This window comes from Corvus moneduloides, chromosome 3 (genome assembly GCF_009650955.1).
Source record: "Corvus moneduloides isolate bCorMon1 chromosome 3, bCorMon1.pri, whole genome shotgun sequence".
Taxonomy (NCBI): Eukaryota; Metazoa; Chordata; class Aves; order Passeriformes; family Corvidae; genus Corvus; species Corvus moneduloides.
The window spans coordinates 50,606,419-50,626,153 of NC_045478.1; the positions used below are offsets into that span (position 1 = coordinate 50,606,419).

The 19,735-nt window shown below is 39.9% G+C and overlaps 1 long non-coding RNA gene across 1 annotated transcript; it reads right to left on the reverse strand.

The window, feature by feature from the left end:
- Window positions 1–971: 971 nt before the first annotated feature.
- LOC116440604 lies at window positions 972–15,160 on the reverse strand. The gene is made up of 4 exons (XR_004238709.1): window positions 11,889–15,160; window positions 8,922–8,997; window positions 4,661–4,782; window positions 972–1,380 (listed from the first exon to the last, which is right to left on the reverse strand). It is a non-coding gene; the product is annotated as an uncharacterized LOC116440604 (long non-coding RNA).
- Between the last annotated feature and the right edge of the window lie 4,575 nt (window positions 15,161–19,735).

Consider the following 19,735-nt stretch of genomic DNA (forward strand, 5'->3'; position numbering starts at 1 on the left):
GAGGGCTTGAGCACCTCTTCTATGAAGGCAGGCTGGGAGACCTGGGGTTGTTCAGCCTGGGGAAGAGAAAATACCAGGGAGACCTTATTACAGGTGGTGGTGGGGTCAATGGCTCTCACCCAGGAAGAGGTGACCGGTTCGGGGAGATGGTCCCGAAAGGAATCGCCTTCCCGAGGTCCGGTGTCTTCCCTCAGCTGCTGGCAGGAGGGCCCTTGCAGAAGCTGTCAGCTCTTCAGTGATTATCAGCTCGTGATTCCAGCTCAGCTCTGCAGGGCAGCCTCCAGGCCAAGCCAGACCAGAGAGAGATGAGAGGCTCGTGTGGCTGGTTCCGCACGAAGGGAGCTTTATTGTGGATCCCCTCTGGCGAAGGGGAGAGCCGGGGACGAGAGCTCTCTCCCACAGGGGCAGAGGCCTTAGCTTTTATAGGGATACAGGGGATGGGTGAAGGCCAATGGGTTACAAGGGATCTGCATAGGGTCTCCTAAAGGATTGTGGGTCTGTCTTTTCTCACCTCGACCAAAGAAGTGGTTGCCTTTCCAGGGAGTCCTGCTGGGCGATTGCAAAATCTCTTATCTCAGCAGAGATCCCTCCAGGGCAGGGGCTGGGCATACCCCACAACACCTAATAGCAGCCTTCCAGCACCTGAAGGGAGACTACAAGAGAGCTGGAGAGGGACTTTTTACAAGGGTATGAAGTGATAAGACAAGGGTGAAAGGCTTCAAGCCAAAAGGCATTATATTTAGAACAGACATTGCAAAGAAATTCTTTACTATGAGGGTGGTGAGGCACTGTAACAGGTTCCCCAGAGAAGCAGTGGATGCCCCATCCCTGGAAATGTTCAGGGACAGGTTGGATGATGGGGCTTTGAGCAACCTGGTCTAGTGGAAGGTGTCACTGCCCATGCAGGGAGCTTGGAACTAGATGATCTCTAAGGTCCCTTCCAACCCAAAATTTTCTGTGATTCAGTGACTCTGCGACTCTGCAATTCAGGTACCATCCTTAATTCTGAGGCTGTAGCACTGATCACTACATTTTTCTGCAACCTACATCATTGCGATTCTCTGCCAGCATAATCATGAGCTGATGTTGTGCAGCTGTAAAGCATGTGCAATGTCCTCCACCACCCAGCTATTCACTGACACAAGTGTGTACAGACAGTCTCACCTCAATCCTCCCAGAAGGGAGAGCAACTACCCTTCAAAGGCAATGATGTTCAAAGACCAGCCTACTGAGTAGTATTAGGGATAATTACATAAAATGATGTTTTAACAGACTTTCTATGAGGGAAGGTGGGGTAATATTCCAGTTTACCTGCGTGTTTCCCAAGAGATGTTTTTTCTCCTTATCTGTGACTTTTCTGTGAATTTCTTCAAGCACCACCTTCCAATGACACAAAAATAAAACCTTAGGCCTCTTAAGAATTCTCTGTTCCTTAATGCATGAGCGTGCCCAAATATATAGCTGGACATTTGTAAACCCAGGAAAATAGGAATAAACTGGTTTGCATTAATCCCAGGTGGAATGTTCTTTGTCATGAGAACTGAGTTTTGTCGAAGACAAACCTTGAACCCACAAGATAAATTGCTGAATATCCATAACCAGTCAATTCCATACCAGTACTATATCATTACTTTGTAATAAATCTTATGTGATCATATTTTAATCCCTTTCTTAAGGTGCACATAAAATACTCAGTCTGAGCTGGCGAGTTGCTTACTTATGTTTTGCAATAATAATAAATGCAGCTGCTTTTTTTTTGAGTTTGCCTCCTAAAAGCTTCCCTATCACTACACACTTTCCTTTAGTGTCAGAAGATGAAGCAAGTATTTGATTTACACTGGCTGAGGCAGCAATCCTAAGCCTAACACTTTTCCCCATATAGGATAAACCTGCCTTTATATTACTAAGGAACAAAAAACTCCAATACCATAAAGTACAGACAGCAAAAATTTGTAAAGGCAATAATTTCTGGCTTTGAGGAAGGCAGCAAGTGCTGTTTTCCTGCCTTGTCTCCTCATTGTTCAATAGCTCCAAGTTTGTTGTCTGTCGTCTTTCACACGGCATGAGCTTGGCAGAGTCCAAATGCCACATATTTCTATTTTTGCCAGCAGAACTCTTGGGTCTCTGGGTGGATCTCTAGAAAAATTGCTTTTTATTATATTTTGATTCAGCTAGCTCTGTGATGGAGTTCTGCTGCAGTTGTTTGAACAGTTTGCAATGGAGATGGCATAAGGAATAAATGTTCACTGACTCCCTCGGGAATGAAAGGAATGCATCTGCCTGCTAAATGTCTCAGAGTTGAATTCAAAAGAGTGAAGTGATCCACCCAACAGCATGCACCTTTTCCTCAGACTTTAAAATACATAGTCCCTTAGGTTGTTTCAGGTTATGTATTTACTTTTGATTGTTGTTCACTCTTGACTCTCCACCACCCAAATAAACTCCTGAAGTAGCTAAAATATAATAGCTCATTTTCTCTTTCTGGTAAGTGGTTTGGGCAGCCTATGCATAGATTAGCCTTCCAACACCATTGGGATTCAGCTAGAGATGACTGAGTTCAGCTACGCAGGACTAAGGGAGCCTGTTGGATTATTTCGGGTGACTTCAGCCTTCACATGGCCATTTGATTAGCTCGAGCAGCACCAATACTTTTCTATTTGATTTGTGGCTTGGCATTTTAATAGGGCAATGATGCAAATCCTTGACTCATCCTTAACTGGCACAGCCCCTTTGACTTTAGTAAAATAATGGTAGAGTGAAAAATTGCCCAACAGTTACCCTACCTTGAAACTGCCTGTGTAGCTACAAATTGCATTTTCTCAGCCTACAATATTCCACTTTAATGGATTTGAAAGAAGTAAGGGCTATCCTAGTGCTAAGAATGAAACTAATTTTTCAAGTTTTCGTTTATTTTTGGTTGTCTTTTTTAATGAATTACTATTTGGTTGTTAAGTGTTACAATTACATCTCTTCAGCTTCTTGCTGGAACGGGCACAATTAATAGGCTTGCCAGACATTTAGATCTAGAAAAAAATACGGTTCTGTATTGAAAATAAAACCCTGTTACCAGTGGCAACCTCATTGGCTGTTTTAACAGACAGACTGGGTACTGAAGGAGCACTGGGACAAATCCACTCTCTTCAACATAGGAGAGGACTCTTTGTGAGGACAATGTAGGAAGGATGCTCAAGCTACACTTGCTTTGTGTAAAATTTCAGAGCCACAGCTTCTAACATGGGCTATTCTATAGTAAATTACTTTTAGAGCAAGCCAGAAATAATCAGAACAAAGCAGGATAATAGCTGCTGTCATCTGCTTTCATGTCTCCAATGGGAACTAAATTCACTAAAATGAACTGTAAGAAATAGCGGGGGTGGCTCTGTTCCTTTTCACCTGAGCCTGAATATCTGGCTGCACCCTTCAGCTGGGTTCAGGCAAATTAGCTCATTGAGGGCAACAGCCATCTTGTCTTCAGACTACTGAGAAAAACTTTAAATCTTTTTGGTTAGTGAAAATTGCAGAGGCCATTCACTGCCAAAATAATTCTGTGGGGACTAAAGGACTGGGAAATAGCTAAGAATTAATAAGAGGTAGACATTGTCCAGTAGAGATCTTTTTATCCCCAAAATGACTCTGACATCAATTCAGAAGAAGGAAACGCAGGATATCCTGAGTGCAGCCCTCTACGTTCACCGAGATGTTAGCACAGGAGAAAAATCACACTGGATGGAGATGCCTGTGTTCATCCCATGTATGTTAGTGCAAGCAATGGAAACATAGAACACAGCCAGCTGTGAGTTGAGAGCCAGACTGAGACATCCAAAGGGATGGGACAGCAACACTAGGCTGGGGGTCCACAGCACCAGCAGCACCCTCTGAACTGGCCAATAGCCAAACACTTGAGCAGGAGGCTTTAGGTGTCAGGTACTGAGCATCACCTGAAGCCAAGGAGAAGCCAGGCACTACAGCTACAGCAGCGATCATAGGGACAGGAGCTGGAACAGCACAGCACTGAGCCCTGAGAAGTCAGTGTCACCATAGCCATCACACATCTGCCCAGCCTGTCTGTCATGGACTTGGACTTTGCTGCCAGCTCAGACTGCAGTGGGCAGTTGTGTGGGGCTCAAGAGACCAATGGCTCCTGGAGACCTGCAACTGCTGGAGCTGCTTCTCCCTCAACACCCACCACAGGCACAGTAATCCTGAGCAGCCCCAGGTGTACACAGGTCTTCAGCTTCTCGTGCTACTTGCATCCAGGCAGAATTGCTTGACCATTACTGCCATTATGCTTCTTCCATGTTGCTTTGACATGTGAGCCAAAATCTAGGCACACTTCCTGCAGAACATCATTCCATAAATATTTTTTTCCTTTGTTCTTTGCCACTGGAAACAATGGCAAGTTTCTCTTCAACAGAATTTTGGATTAGTGTTACACTCTACTTACAATTGTCTGTATTTATTGTTTGTGTTTAATCTTTCCTCTGCTGTGTTTTAGAAACACATGCCTGAGAGGTCATCATTTACTCAAGACAATGACAAAACATTTTATTATGTTTTATTTTAGAATTATAGTGAGGAAATGGTGCCTCAGTCCACAGGGTTTAGAAGCTCATAAACCAAGGATTATTTAGAGCAGTAGTTGACATGGGAAATTATTTACCTCTGAAGACTCCAGAACAGATGAGGGATTGTTTTTATCAGTTTATAGTAGGATGGCACCAATCATCCAATGATGGGAAAAAACTCACTTCATTGATGAGCAATTACTTAGCAGATCTTTTACTAAAAGACAAAAAGTTACAGGATGAGTGAGAAAAATTAATAGGAAATTTCTTCTCAGGAAGAAGCTTATTCATATTATAAACATTTCAAGCAAAATAAGGCTCAGGTAGGACGCTGATCTAGACTCGCATGTCATGGGAATTGCTACCCTCATCCGAGACAGCTGACCATCAAGTACTGAACCACATAATAACCAGATCCAAAATATTTTCTAAGTATTCAGTACTTGCTCCAACCACAGGTTGTTCAGGATTTGTACAAAAGAAGGACATTCACACAAAGGGTTTGCTAGTGTTATACATTCCTGTGCTTCCAGACATTGCTCAATCTGCAAACTTGATTTTGAATAAATTATTTTGCAGTAATCAGTCACATCCAATCAATAGTAAATCACTGGCTACCTATTTAATTTTCCTGTCATAGTTCATCTCAGATTATAGATAATCCAAAGACTGAGATACAGTCACATTTCCACCACGACAGAAGCAAAGACTGCTTCACTGCATTTGACACAAGGGAGAAAAATCCTCTTGCTTTTGTGTAAATTTCACTTATAGTATAAAAATAGACTCATGGCACTTCTCACCACATGCCTCTACTACAAGGGAAAATTTCTGAAACTAGGAGATTCTTTTAAAACAATTAAAAGAAGTTGTTGCTACACAGTGGATAGAAAAAGATATAAGAGAAAGGTTGACAAAATGTGACAAGGAAATGGAAGAAAGAGAAATTCCAATTAGGAAAATATTTTTCACAAAGAGCATTGTTAAATACAGGAACACGTTGCCCAGAGGTGTTGTGGAATATCTGTCCTTGGAGATTTCCAAAGCTGAGGTGGACGAGGGCGCAAGCAACCTGGTCTAACACTAAAGTTAACCATAAAATGCACAGGAAGTTGGACTAGGTGACCTCTAGAAATCTGACCAACCTGCAATAGTTGATGATACTACTGGATTTTGTTGCTGAAGGTGGTTGAGGAATACAGACCATATCAGCAAATTCAGACAGACATTTGACAAATCCATTGACAATGTGTCCATAAATAGACAGTAAAGAAAGAAGATGTGCCCTCCAACATCCCCGATGATGATGGATGCTAGGGATTAACGAAAAGAGCAGTGGATAACACTATGCTCATGATGTCTCTCTAAGTTGTATGTCCTGTTGACATAGCCAAGGGGAAAATATTTGGCAAATGAACAACTGGTCTGATCCACAGGACATAGCATTTTATCATTAATTCTTCTTACTTATTGGTTGGATACAGCACTACTGCTTCTGTGCCTCTCTTACATTTCCTGGATCCAGGATTTGAATTACAAATTATGTTCTGTGCAGAAGATGTGAGCATGGAAATACAGACCTTGGAATTCTGGAATTTACTGGAGGACAACTGAGCTTTGTATTTTGGGATTAAGCTAGTTCCTAACTTGCTAAGAGAATAGTTTTTTATCTCACTTAAGAAAAAATATGGGCTATACCTCAGAAAAGAGGATCAAACCCAGTGTATGTTTTAAACTTTAAAGCAGATTTTTTTGTGCTTTGATAGGTTGAGAAAAAAGTCAAAGGAAAATCTTAGGTAGCAAAAAAATACCTAAAAGCATATCTCAGCATACATTTGCTAAGAGAAGCCTGTAATTAAATGTTTGTATTTAAACTGGTAGTGGTAGTCAAGCTGACTTAACTATTCAGCAAGCCTGAAATGCTCTCCCTAAGAAGCACTCTTTCTTGAGTTGGGATCTAAAGCCTTCACTCTGTAAAAGAGTTTGGTCATACCTAGGTTCCTTCTGCCCTGCTGGAGACACTGTGGTTATCCAAGCTATGAATGCCTCCTGGAACTTCTGCTAGGCTAGCATGCAATCTCAGTCTCTCTGGAATAGTCCCATCTGTCTATAGCATAATGATTCACACATTACTCCTTAGTAAAGGGTAGACAAAGTCAATGCTCTGGGAACCTGCAATCCCCATTGGTCGTCCACTATGCCAGAACCTTGACAACAGCTTTCATTATTGTGCTCTAGTTTTAATGGATTATCCTTTTTATTGTTGGCTGCAGTTGCAGTTCACAGAAATAAACCAAAAATTATCCACTATATTAAAAAATTCTCCAATCTTCATTAATGTTGATTTCTTTAGTGTTATTTATTGAATGATAAAATTACCATTAGCAGATGGTAACTGAAGTATATAAAATGCAAATGCCTACAATATCAAGCAAGCATATTTTACTGACAAAATTTAATATAAGTGCACATCATGATTGGTCTTTTTTTGTGCAGAGAATGGAAGATAATGGGGATGCTTGTCTTAAATTAGTTAATCTATTTATTCAACCAAACAAGCTGATGCCACTAGCTAGGTTAACAATATGGAAAGATAGGTGATATTGGAGCATATGGGCTGCAGTTAAAATGAACTTTTTTGCTCTATAATAGAATGTTTTCCTTGTGATTCTAAATTTTAATGGTACAACACCCAAAGCTTAAGGCGTATAAGAAAATAAGGTTGCAAATTGTTTCTCAGCCTTATTCAGAAGCCTCAATAATCCTGTTTTATAGACGAGACTCAGAGCACTGAGATACAGACTCTAAATACCTGAATAACGTAGAAAATGTTCTTTTTCTGGTCACCAGGGTCCTCCACATTCCCCATGCAGTTTGTTTGAACTTGTACACCAAATTCCCATTGATTTCAGTAGGACTTAGACAAGTATCAAATATTCAGAGCTGTAGCCTTTGCAGACTATAATATAAAGTTAATGGGAATCGTACAGAGTATCCCCATTGTCTCATTTCCTGATTCAGCAGGATTAGTTCTTCCTTTATGCATCTAATCCAGCAGAAGCCATCTGAAAAGTCCTGAAAACATCAGGGTAACTGCACAGTGGGGACCCTCCCATGCACACACTCTTCCTTAATGTACCTGTGAGTGGAAAGGCTCTCTCATTACAGAGACAAATGAAAAGTGCCTTCTTTAGTGGGAGTAGCAGTAGCAAAACCAATTGCATTTGCTGCATTCTTCGTTTCCTTTCTAATCAGCCCCTGATACTACAGCCTTTGCAAACCACAAAGCCAGCTGACACAGGGCACAGAATTATTCCTTCTTGCATGAATAGAAATTTGTGATGCAGCCTGGATGTTACAAGCTTGCATTTGCTTACTTGCACATTGTTTGTGACAGATGAGAGGCCACCAGTAATGAGGAGATGGGGTATGAATGTAATGATAAAGTAACTGAAGTGTTTGCAATGTCTGTACGTTGCATGTCCGTGGAAATGAAGGTGTAGGTGAGGAAGAAAAGGGTTTAGTCAGCTGAGAGGACAGTAAGAAGAATCAAAACAAATGTTCTTTAGAAAAAAATAATATGGAGTGTTGCTGTGTGGGGGGTACTTCTAACAGTTTTAAGGTCAGAGAGTTTTATGATCAGACATGGATCCCTTTACTTGAGGGATTTAGTTTACACTTAAAAATAAAAAAATCCTTCTGCAATTGCACTGATTTCAAAGTATAAACTATGGCTTCATGTGGCTATGAGTAGAGACATGCCTGGCTGCTGACCATTTCCCTCCAGCTCTCCTTGTGTAGATTGAAACATTTGCAGTTCTCAGGTCATAGCCCAGAGGCCACAGCATATACAAAAGATAGACAACACTGATTTTTTTTCTCAGTAAATGTCTATGGGCAGGAAAGGACCACCTACTGTGAAGCAGTATAATTTCTGCTTTCCTCTCAAAGCCATATATTTGCTACTTGAGCTACTGGAGAACTGGGGAAAAGGTTTTTGTGCTAGTTGATTAGAGAAAAGGGGTGCCATTAGAAAGTGCCACTATAAAGTAGACTGAGGCTTTGTTCTGATGGAGAGTCTTATTAACATTAAGGCAATTCTTGAGAGAGTAAGGAATTATAAGTATTTACTTAAAGTTCTACAGATTTTGTTGTATAGCATAGAAGAGTAGCTTTGTTTGCACCCGCTGAACAATAATTAACTAAATTTGACATAATTAAGTCAATTAAATCCTTCTGTCCATTTAGCTGCAATTTATTTCACTTTCAAACAGTTGCTACTCGTGTTATGGTTTTTTAAATTGACCAAAAACCACTCTTCTCTCTCAGCAGATTCTACAGCTGTACCATACTTACAGGTAGGTAGGTATAGTAGGTTCCAGGAAACTCTCTGGTTTCACTGGTTTCACTGCCTGTGTTTGTCTTGCAGTTTCTGTTGAATAAATACACATCATTTACAAAGATTTGCTCTTAGATCTCTGGCAGCTGGGCTCCTGAATGACAGAGCATTCCCTCTGGCTGCTTAGGGGGAATAAGGGGCAGTACCAACTCCAAACTTTCAGGATTGAGCAAGCAGTGCAGGGCAAGGGCTGTATGTGCACAGTCTACTGCAAAACTGTGAGGGCCTGCAAAATACAAAATCTAACTACTGTGCCAAGAAAAATAGCACGAAACTGTAGCTTTTAAGGACTTGGGTGGAGTGACATTGCTGTGGCCAATCGTGTATCATTTTGCTTTCTATCTACTGTACAGCATTAAAAGGAAAACCAAAAAGTCAAAGAACAACAATAATTTCAATGTTAAAAAAAACCCAGGTACCCATCCCTGGGAGGATTGGACTTGTTAAATATCTTTCTAACTGCCACAAATTGAAGAAGAAATCAAACAGTAAATAATGTGAAAATATGGAAAGTGGAGCCTCTACGAGTGGCACAGCCAGTATTGTCTTTCCTCAGTGTAAGGAGGTGGAAATAGTCACAGACTGCTAGTGTTTAGTCAACAATGTTCTTTTAGTTAGGATAAACTTCTTAGCCAGATCAAAATTTTATTTAATAATCATATTTATACCGTCTCAGTGTGACTGAATGTGGACAGGCAGGGAAAGCCCTAATGTCACTGAAACTATTGCAGAGAGTATCTCAGGCCATCTTTTCCTGTTTAGGATAATTTTATGGCTTTTTGACTTGTCCTATGACAAGTCAAGGTGAAGGGGCACTGGGGACACTAGAGGCAGTGAGAAGGGAACAAAGTCAAGTCCCATTCCTGATGATGATATCACTCATGCTCACCTACTTAGTGACAACTGTTTGGTACTGGGTGTTCCCTCCTTCCCTGCCTGTTTGGGTATCAGCACATTATTAGTGCTGCTGCAGTATGAATTCAGCCAGGTGACTGACATTTGTCATATATGACTCATTCTTCTCCACCCCAAAATAGTGATGTGCTGTGTTTTGTTTGATATATACTGTTATTTTGATTGGATTTGGGTTTCTTTATTTATACTGAAAAATGTCTCTATCAGAGAAGTAAGGCTGAAGAAATGCAAAATTTAAGGCTGAGGGTCTTCATGTCTTGGAAGAGTTCCTTCCACAGTTTTTGGACACCATGGCCTAGACTTCCTTGACAGGGTGTGGACCATTTGTCCTCCTGTGTCCCCTCTTTTTGACACTGGGAATTTTCTAGCCCATCATCTTTTCTGAATGTACTGCCTTGACTGACAGTGGGCAGTGGGGCTGCTGGAGAGGTGCTCTGCTAAGAGCTGCTTGTAATGACCCATCTAGCAGGTCTCATTTAATCTGTGATGAAGTGTGAGGGATGGGGCTGAGCCAAAACGCAGGCTTTTTGTACTACTGCGGAGTGTGGGTATCACTTATTTTATGGTACAAGAATTGGAGCTTGAATAAAATCATACTTATATCCCCAAAGTTACTAAAATCAATATTCTAATCTTTTCTGGCGTAGGTTTCTTAATTTAAGAACAGTCTCACTTCTACATGAAATTGCTTTGCAAACTACATATCAGCAGTAAGTGACGGAATATGCTGAAGAATATCTCTAAGATTTTGTAGGCTAAGATATAAGGATTCTTCTAGTCAAAATGAGAAATCTGTACCGTCTATCACAAAACTAGTTTCCCATTGTATTCCTTGAGGGGGAGCTCCAGTTTATGAAAACGACTCAAGGTGAAATCCACTGAAAAAAACCCCAACCCTACAAAGTAACGGAATATTTTCTAAAGATGTTAATAAGCCAATTGAAGGAATTAATCTCTCACTCATTTATAGCAGGCTTAATTTTCTAGCTGATACACTGCTTTTCCAGCTATCTCCCTTCAATTACTACACTGTGAAGATTTGTAACCAAGATTTCTGTGCCATCTTCAGGGGAACACAAGAGTCTCCTGTATTCACAGCTCATGCTCCTTGCGTGCACAGAATTTCTCAGCCTCTCCCAGCCCAGAGTGGATGTACTACTTTTCAGTGAGTTCCTAGCTACTCTCTGGGGAGTAAAAGTTACCAATAAGTTAAATGTAAAAAAAAAAAGAAAAAAAAATATTTTATGACATGCAAAGAGAAATGAATGAAATCTTTTGTATTTTAAGATGTGTTCCTCATCCCAACCTTTGAGAAAAAGATACAAAAGCGCTACAAATTCTGTATGGACTACTAACCCCAGTTGTTTTGAATGTAGAATGAACTGCATTTTAAACTGCAGGTTCAGAGGTTCTCATAGTAAGGTAGAATCTTCTAGCTGTAATTTTTCTTCCTACAACATAGAACATTTATCTTTTACTGAAACAGATCATCCCCTCCCTCCTCCCCTCCACCTAGTTGGTTTTTTTTGTTTTGGTTTTCTACTTAGAGGTTCCTTTTAACATGGAACTATAATTGCACTCTCTGAGTGAACAGCTACATGATTAAAACCTTACTGCCTTTGAAATGCAAATAGATTACCCTCACAAGTGTGCCTGGGCATCAATTTTGCCTATTATGCTTAGGAACAGGCTAAGCTGCTAAACACTGAGACCTCAAGGATTCCCGTTCTTGTTACTCTGTATTTCAAGATACAAAAAAATCCTAGTATTTGGATAAGAAAGCCATGAACCAACATATCATTGACTTGCCTCTACATCCTGAGCAATACAACAAAACCAGCACGTATTTAAATAATTTTATGGCCTTTGTTAGTCACATGGTTTCCCTAATGCTCTTTTAGGCAGGCCTTAAGCATCAATGAGCTTCAGTACAGCTGGACAGAAAGGAATCTTTACTTCTGTAAGATGTAACTATTTCTACATGAAGAAAAACAAGAAGATTAACTTACTTTATGATAATCTGAATATGCTGTATTTTATCCATTTTCACTTGCTTTCCAAATACAAACATAGGGGAGTTGTGCAGTGATAAGGCAGCCATTAGTCTAAAGATGAACTTTACCAGCATTCTTCCATTGTGCAGCACGTAGACAATGCAGGCACAGCTCACCGTGACTGGGGGAAGCTTTCTCTCAAAGGGCAGAGGGAGGTTGTAGGGCTGAAACAAACCAGGCTTACAGGATGACTCTGCGTTTTAAATCTTGCCTCTTAGGGAAATGTGCACAAAATTAGGAGCAAAAGAAAAGGAAAATGCACATTGGGCCATTCACAAATCAAAAGTTGCTCACCACATATAGCTGGGGTGGTAGTTTCCAGCTCCTACTGGATTAATGTAGTTCACGGCAGAGCAAGCTGCCCCCTACTACAACAAGAATTTAATCTCTGGGCACTGCTGCAATGCACTCCCTCCTGTCAGCCACTGCTCAGCAGGAGCAGAAGCTAGTGCCTGAGGAAGAGCTTATCATCTGCTGCTGCAGAGGTGGCAGTGGTCAATGTTGAGGTCCTGCAAGTGCTTGGAATGCATCCATTTCCTTTCAGAAAGTGATTCCTGGTAACAGTCAATGCTGTCAGCTGTACCTATGCAGCTAAGGCTCAGCATACACTCTGAGTGTTGGCAGTGTTAACAAGAAGAGGGGCAGCACAACATTAATTGAAATGAAGACCTTGGAAACAGATTTCTGTAGATTTTATAGGTCCAGTCTTTTCTTTAAGTGTCTCAGCTTAGTGTTTTGTGTTGAGTAATAAACAGAAGAATGTTTCTAGGCCTTTTTTGTGATTCAGTAAAGTGTTGATGCTCATGATCTGGTACAAATGTCAATATGCCTTGTGCTGAACGAAGGTAGCCTTATTGCTGCTTATCCCAGTTTTTCACCACAGGACGGCTCACCCAAGGGATTTTTGGTTTTCCATCTCCAAAGCATCTCCTTTCATTAGCTCTGCCATCTGTTTTATATTAAGCTACTCTTAATTATGATGGTGCCTCTGATATTACCTGTGGTCATGGCCAACAGACACTTTCATTCTTGGAGTGTGGGAGAAGACTGAGACCTCCCTACTTCATCTGTTGGGGAATGTAAAGTAGCCAAATTACAACTAGCAATAGTGAAGGAGGAATATATTTAGCTTAGACCTGAAAAAAAGTCTGCCTGTTCTTATTTGTATATGTGACATACTTCTTATCTTAAGCATGCTGTAGCTTTTCTGTATGCTTCATACCCTGGTATTATACATATATATATGTATACCAATATATACCAATAAGGAAGGTGTCCAGACACCACTTGTTGCCACAAATCACTTCCTTACCATAAGGAGTTCTAGCAGCATGGACCATGGTGAGGCAGTGCTCTAGACTATGACCTGCCCCTGATTAAATTACTGATAAATATAATTAGATAGATAGATCAGCCATGGTGCTAAACAGGTTTCTTTCCTTGTAACAAATTCTTGATACACCTATTATTTTATCAATACCCTTGTTTAAATGAAGTATTCTAGATCCCCTGTCTTGTTCTTTAGACTTCTAGAATTGAAATAAAATTCAGTATAAATATATAGTGGTTTATTATTTCCTTAAACTGCATTTAAAAGGTACTTAGTCTGTATTGACTGCTTTTCACCTTCTTCTGATATAGCTTTTTCTGTTTTCTGCCCTTTATGTCCCACAAGGATAGGATATTTCTTGTAAAGAATATATTCTGCTAAACCTGGTGGTCTTCTACATTCATCAGTATTTCCTGGCATCAGTTATTTCCCTGACAAGCAACTCAGAAATGTTGAATTGCATGCCCAGTTTCCTCTGTAACTAACATCTTAAGTAGCTGCATGATCCATCTCTTGAAGACTTCACCATCAGTAACCTAAACTTTTTGTGTTCCTTATCCATGAACCAATGAGACTTTTCATTTGACTGCTGGGCTGTAAAAAATGGCAAGTTAGTCTTCAGCCTCAGAATCCTGAATGTCTTTTGTGCAGATTATTGGAAATTTAACATGAGCTCCGTTGGAAGTATTCAGCTTTAATGAAAGATCTTGACAACCATGCCCTTGGGAGCAGTTATACTGGGCCTGCTTAGGACATTTCTTTCCACAACTGTAACAGAATGAAAAAGTTTCTTGACAACTCTCCCTAAGTTAAAGCATGAAATGATTCTGTGATGACATTACATACAGCTCTTGCAATGCAAAGCCAGATCTAGCCTGATCCTGGCAATTTGCAGTGAACGCAGGAGGATAGAATAGCATGTTAATGCTAAGTGCTCACACTGGTAGGGCTGGCTGCCGCATTCAGAAATCTGCGAGCTTTTGTCCTACAGTGCATATGTAGCATGAACAAAATTTTGGCTTCATTTCCTTGGTTCTGTATAATTACACCTTTATAACTCCACCTGTGACAACTTTGAACGCCTTCAGTCACAAAGTTCTAGATGTACTTAGGATCTGGCCCTGCCTCCTTGCATTTCACTGCCCTTAATGGAAAAGGTCCTTGTGAACAATTCCCACTGTGCAGTTAGTAAAAATCTCTGGACCATGAATTCCTGTATGTATGTATAATCCAATAATAGTAAAAACTGATAAACAATAAACCTAGAAATTGGGAATCTAGTATCATTTGCAAACAAACATAAATCAAACAGAAACAGAAGGCAGCAAACATAGCTGAGTTGTTCCTTACCTCTGCAGGTGTATGGTTCATCAGGCATATTGTCCAAGTAAACTTTAAATGTGCAAATATGAAAAATGTAAATATTTATTTTGTTAATTTTGAGTATAAATTTATATTGTTTCTGTGGATGAGTAGTATGCACTGGTCACATCGCAAAAAACTTCTAAAAAATATTTGAGTTGTTTTTCCTTGTCTTATACCTTGTCTTACTGCCAATCTTCAGATTTAGCTATTAATATGATGCTCAAAGATCACAGAATCACATAATCTCTTAGGTTGGAAAACACCTCTGAGGTAATCGAGTCCAACCTATGACTGAACACCACCATGTCACCCTGACCATGGCATAAAGTGTCACGTTCAGTCTTTTCTTAAACACCTCCAGGGACAGTGACTCCACCACCTCCCTGACAACCCATTCCAATGCCCAATCACCCTTTTTGTGAAGAAAGTCTTCCTAATGTCCAGCCTAAACCTTTCCTGATGTAGCTTGAGGCAATGTTCTCTTGTCCTGTCACTTGTTACCTGGGAGAAGATACCCACCTCCAACTGGCTACAACCTCCTTCCATAGTTTTAGGGAGTAATAAGATCACCCCTGAGCTTCCTTTCTCTAGGCTAAACAACTCCAGCTTCCTCAGCTGCTCCTCATATGACTTGTGCTCCAGAGCCTTCACCAGCTCCATTGCCCTTATCTGGACACAATTCAGCACCTCAATGTCCTTCTTGTCGTGAGGGGCCCAGAACTGAACACAGGATTCAAGGTGTGGCCTCCCCAGTGTTGAGTAGAGGGGAAAAATCACTTTCTTAGTCCTGCTGACTGCATTATTCTTGACACAGGCCTGGATGCCATTGACCTTCTTGGCCATCTGGGCACACTGCTGGGCTCATGTTCAGCCAGCTGCTGACCAACATTCTCAGGTCCTTTTCCACTTGGCAGCTTTCCAGCTGCTCTTCCCCCAGCCTGTAGAACTGGCTGGGGTTGTGTAGGACCCAGCAACTGGTCTTGTTGAACCTCATGCTGTTGGTCTCAGCCCATCAATTCAGCCTGTCCATGTCTCTCTGCACAGCCTTCCTACCACCCAACACTCCGACCCATGTTGGTGTCATCTGTGAATTTGCTGATGGTAGACTCAATCCCGTCGTCCAGATCATCCGTAAAGATATTGAAGAGGACTGGCTGATCCCTGGGAGACACCACTAGTGACTGGATGCCAACTGGATGCAATACCATTCACCATCCACATCAGTGACGGATCTTTATCTCTTTCCTACCCCTTTTGTTAAGTATAAATTGTCCGGTGTATTTCTTTTTCTGCTGACACTTTCTGACCTAATGTGACATTTTGGCATTCCAGCCATATGTCTGTTTGACTTTTTGAACTTTTTCATTTATAATATTTCACCAGCTGGCTCCAATTCATTTACACAAACTTTAGCTTTCTGTCACTGCTTTATCAACCAGTTTCTTGAATAATAATAAAAAAAAAATCTATAGATTCACACAGGAATGGATGCAAACACTCTTGTACACACACACACACACACATACACAATTTAATTGAGGAGGCAAGGCATACTTCACTGTGAATTCATTCAGCACACTCTCACTGCTTCTATGAGTAGCTCAAGATTTTGATAGCTGCAACAGTTTGAATTTCAGGGACTGCACATCTAAGTTGTTATGTACATAATTACCTAATGCAGCAAGGGTGCAAAACAGGTGCCTTCTCTCATGTGGCATCTGCTGCCTTATCAGGCTGAAGCTCAGCTACTGAAGCTGGAAGACATTTTGTAGTTTGGTAAAAGTCCAGCAACTCTAAATGTCAAGGGAAAAAAAAATAAAACATAAGTATGGAATCATTTTTCTGTAGCACTAACAGACTTCTGTAGCCACCAACTTCTCTGATACATATCTAATTTATTTGCTCCTTACTGCTGTACATTGTCAGGCTCAGATGTTAATGAATTTGCCTTGTATAACCTCTATACAGCACAGAAATTTGATTCCCACTTTGTTGAGAAGAAAGTGAGACATAAGTGACCTGCCAAAGGTCATACAGGGAGAGTGAGGCAGAGCCAGAAATTCAACCCATAGTGCCTGAATTTTCAGAGAGAGTTTTAATATTAGGATGAGCTTTTCCTTTTTTCTGATCATGTATGTTTTTTTAAAGTCAATAATTTCTAGCTGGAATGCCTAAGGTTAGAAACAAAAATCTGTATTTGTGAGTTCTTTCATAAATATTTGCTTTTCAGCTACTTCTTCATCTGCTGACTTGCTACTTCTTTTGAGATTTTTGTTGGAGTTTTCTCTACATTGTAAAATATATTCTTGAAAGTGGCAATACCACTTGTAAAAATAATCTTCCTATGTTTTAATTTGCAATTTATAAACTGGCACGAATATCAGCCTTTTGGAACAGTTAGTTTTTTAACCTTAAATAGGCAAACCCATATGGATATTCATGGAAGTATTATTGTTGTCAAAATCTTATGGTATATAAATACCAGAAAAATTTCCTCCATTTTTCTTACAACTCATTACTCTTTACAACCATTGTGAAACTTTGTTACACAGTCACTGATGTTTCAATTATGCTATCTGTATCCTTTTGATCTACTGAAGATTAATGGAAGTCAACTGCCTTATTACCTTTCTAAGTGAGACATGATTATGCTTCATTCAGGAAGGTTTACTACATTTAAATCAAGACATTTTCCTTTTTTTAAAGTGTTCCCATCTGATCTCTAAAAAATGGTATCTAATGCTTTACTGAAAAAGGAGTTAGGCTAATTGTTCTGTAATCTTTGTAATACTCATAGGATTTTGTCTTAATTATGACATTAAACTGGTCCATTCTCAGACATCAGAAGTCTCTGTTGAACATTGATTCAGTGATCTCTTTTTAAAAACTACCACTAAAATTTACAACAGCTAGTTACTACTATTACCTTTAGAAACCTTGTCTGTGACAGAACATGCCCGTATTCCTGGCTCATTTTACTGTAATAGAATGCCTGAGGTTCTAAAGTATTCTTCTGTATGAACAGGACACCCCGTCACATGAAGCAGCTGAAACCCAAAGGATTTGAAAGGGGTGTGAAGACTCGATCAGCCTCTCTCCACTTGTTCTGCTTTGTCCTGCACTTACTGTAGCCTATGGTAGAGAAATTAATGCTGCTGTTGGCTATTTGATGCTGTTCACAGAAGCTTGCAGTCAACAGGGCTGTCAAACAAACCACTTTGTTTGCTCTCTGGGATAAGTTCTGAGGCTTCTTCATGAAATAAGTGATATTGATCTCCTAGAGCATGTGCACTTTTTTTCCCTAGAAATTTCAATTACAAAAAATTTTGACTCATCCATGATTTAAGGATCTTGGCCATCGGGTTGGGCATTCCAGATATTCAGCATCTCAAGTGAAGCTGTTGAGGCTAAGCCAGCTGAGCTGCCAGAAGTTTGGAAACCCTACCCTTGTCAGCCTAACTGCTGTGCGTAATGGAATAGCTCATGCGCTGGAGACATTTGCAAAAGATCAGAAACATAGTAACCCCCAGACTGCTATGAAAACTACCCTGCATCCTTATAACTCATTGTGCAGATGATACAGAAGGGCCTTGCTCAGTATCAGATAACAAAACTGGAAGGAGGGATGGTGATACCGAAGGAGACATAATGCAAATGGTTTTGACACTGATAGAGCAATTCTGCGTAGAAGCTGATCCTGATCTTTTTTTTTGTGTGAAGTTCAATAAACCAATGATGTCACTTTTGGTCAAAATGACAATAAAACACAATCATTGGGTAGCAGTAGCTGGCTTTCTGATTATTTATTCTCTCACCAATTTTTATGTTATCTGGAAATGGCTGGGGAAAGACTTTTATAATCATCAGTGTTGATAAAATATTAAATATCTTTGAGCCATTGAACTTTTTGTGTTTAAAAATGAAATTAATTATTAAATAATAGTGTATTTAAGATATCATATTAAAAAGATGCACCACGGAAGTTATATTCGATTTGATGAACTTTACAGCAGAAATGCCCTTGGACAAAATTATGAGCTGCGGTGCTACTCATAATATAATGTATAGATTGTTATTTTAGTTATGACTCTGGCCTTTGAATAGAAAACTGATGCCTCTGCTTCTGAGTGATGAGCAGAGAGGTCTCTCCACCAGCTCTGTTGGATAATCCAGCTCTTACATTCTCATTATTATTGCTATTATTGTTTTTGTTGTTTTTATTCTTAGAATTACAGCTGTATTAGTTCTTCAGAATTAAGACTACTTGCCTTTGTAATAGCTTAAAATGACCTAGCTATGAACCCAGCTTAGCAGCACTTTCAAAGCAGAGAAGCAAGAGGCAAAGGCTATTCCAGAGAGGCCCTTGTTCAGTTTGGCCACAATTACCTTTCCTATGAAGTTCAAACCTAAGTATCCAGCTGCTGTGGAAGGTGCTTTTTTGGTCTCTCTGTTGGAAGTAGGCTGAGGGCAGGATTGCTTGGAAATTTCTGGGAACAAGGTAGAAAGCCCAACTCTCACATCTGAACTGAAGCACTCAGCTGAGCAAGCGGATCCTTTGAAATGATCCTATATCACTTATAGAGGAAAAATTGAAAAAAAAAAATCTAGTATTGCACAGAACATATCCACTTCAGGTAAGTCATACTTATTTACTATCCCGTTATTTTCTCTGTTGTTTCATTTCTGCCATATACCTGTAAAAAGCCTTTTTGATTCCTCTTAAATACTTTGTCTGTCATTTATTTGTTTTGCTTATTTCCAGTTCATATATTGTATCTTCAAATATGGAAACTGATTTATTTTATTGTCTCTTCCTATATTGAATATGTTTTTTTCATATTTACAGCCATAGGCTTTTATGCCTATTTCTTGTTAAATTACATCTGTGCTTGCTTTTATGTGTTCTTTCCTTCCAAAGAAACTAGTGCTTTTTTCTATTACTTTTATTTTTATCCAAGTTCCCTTTTTTTTTTATTTTAAAGTGGCTTTTATTCTGAGAGACAGAAGCTATTTATCCTTCCAAGATACAAGCTAAAGGATTATAGCAATGATTCATTTGGACAATTCAAGTTGGTTAGATCCACACATAAAATTTCTCATCCACAAC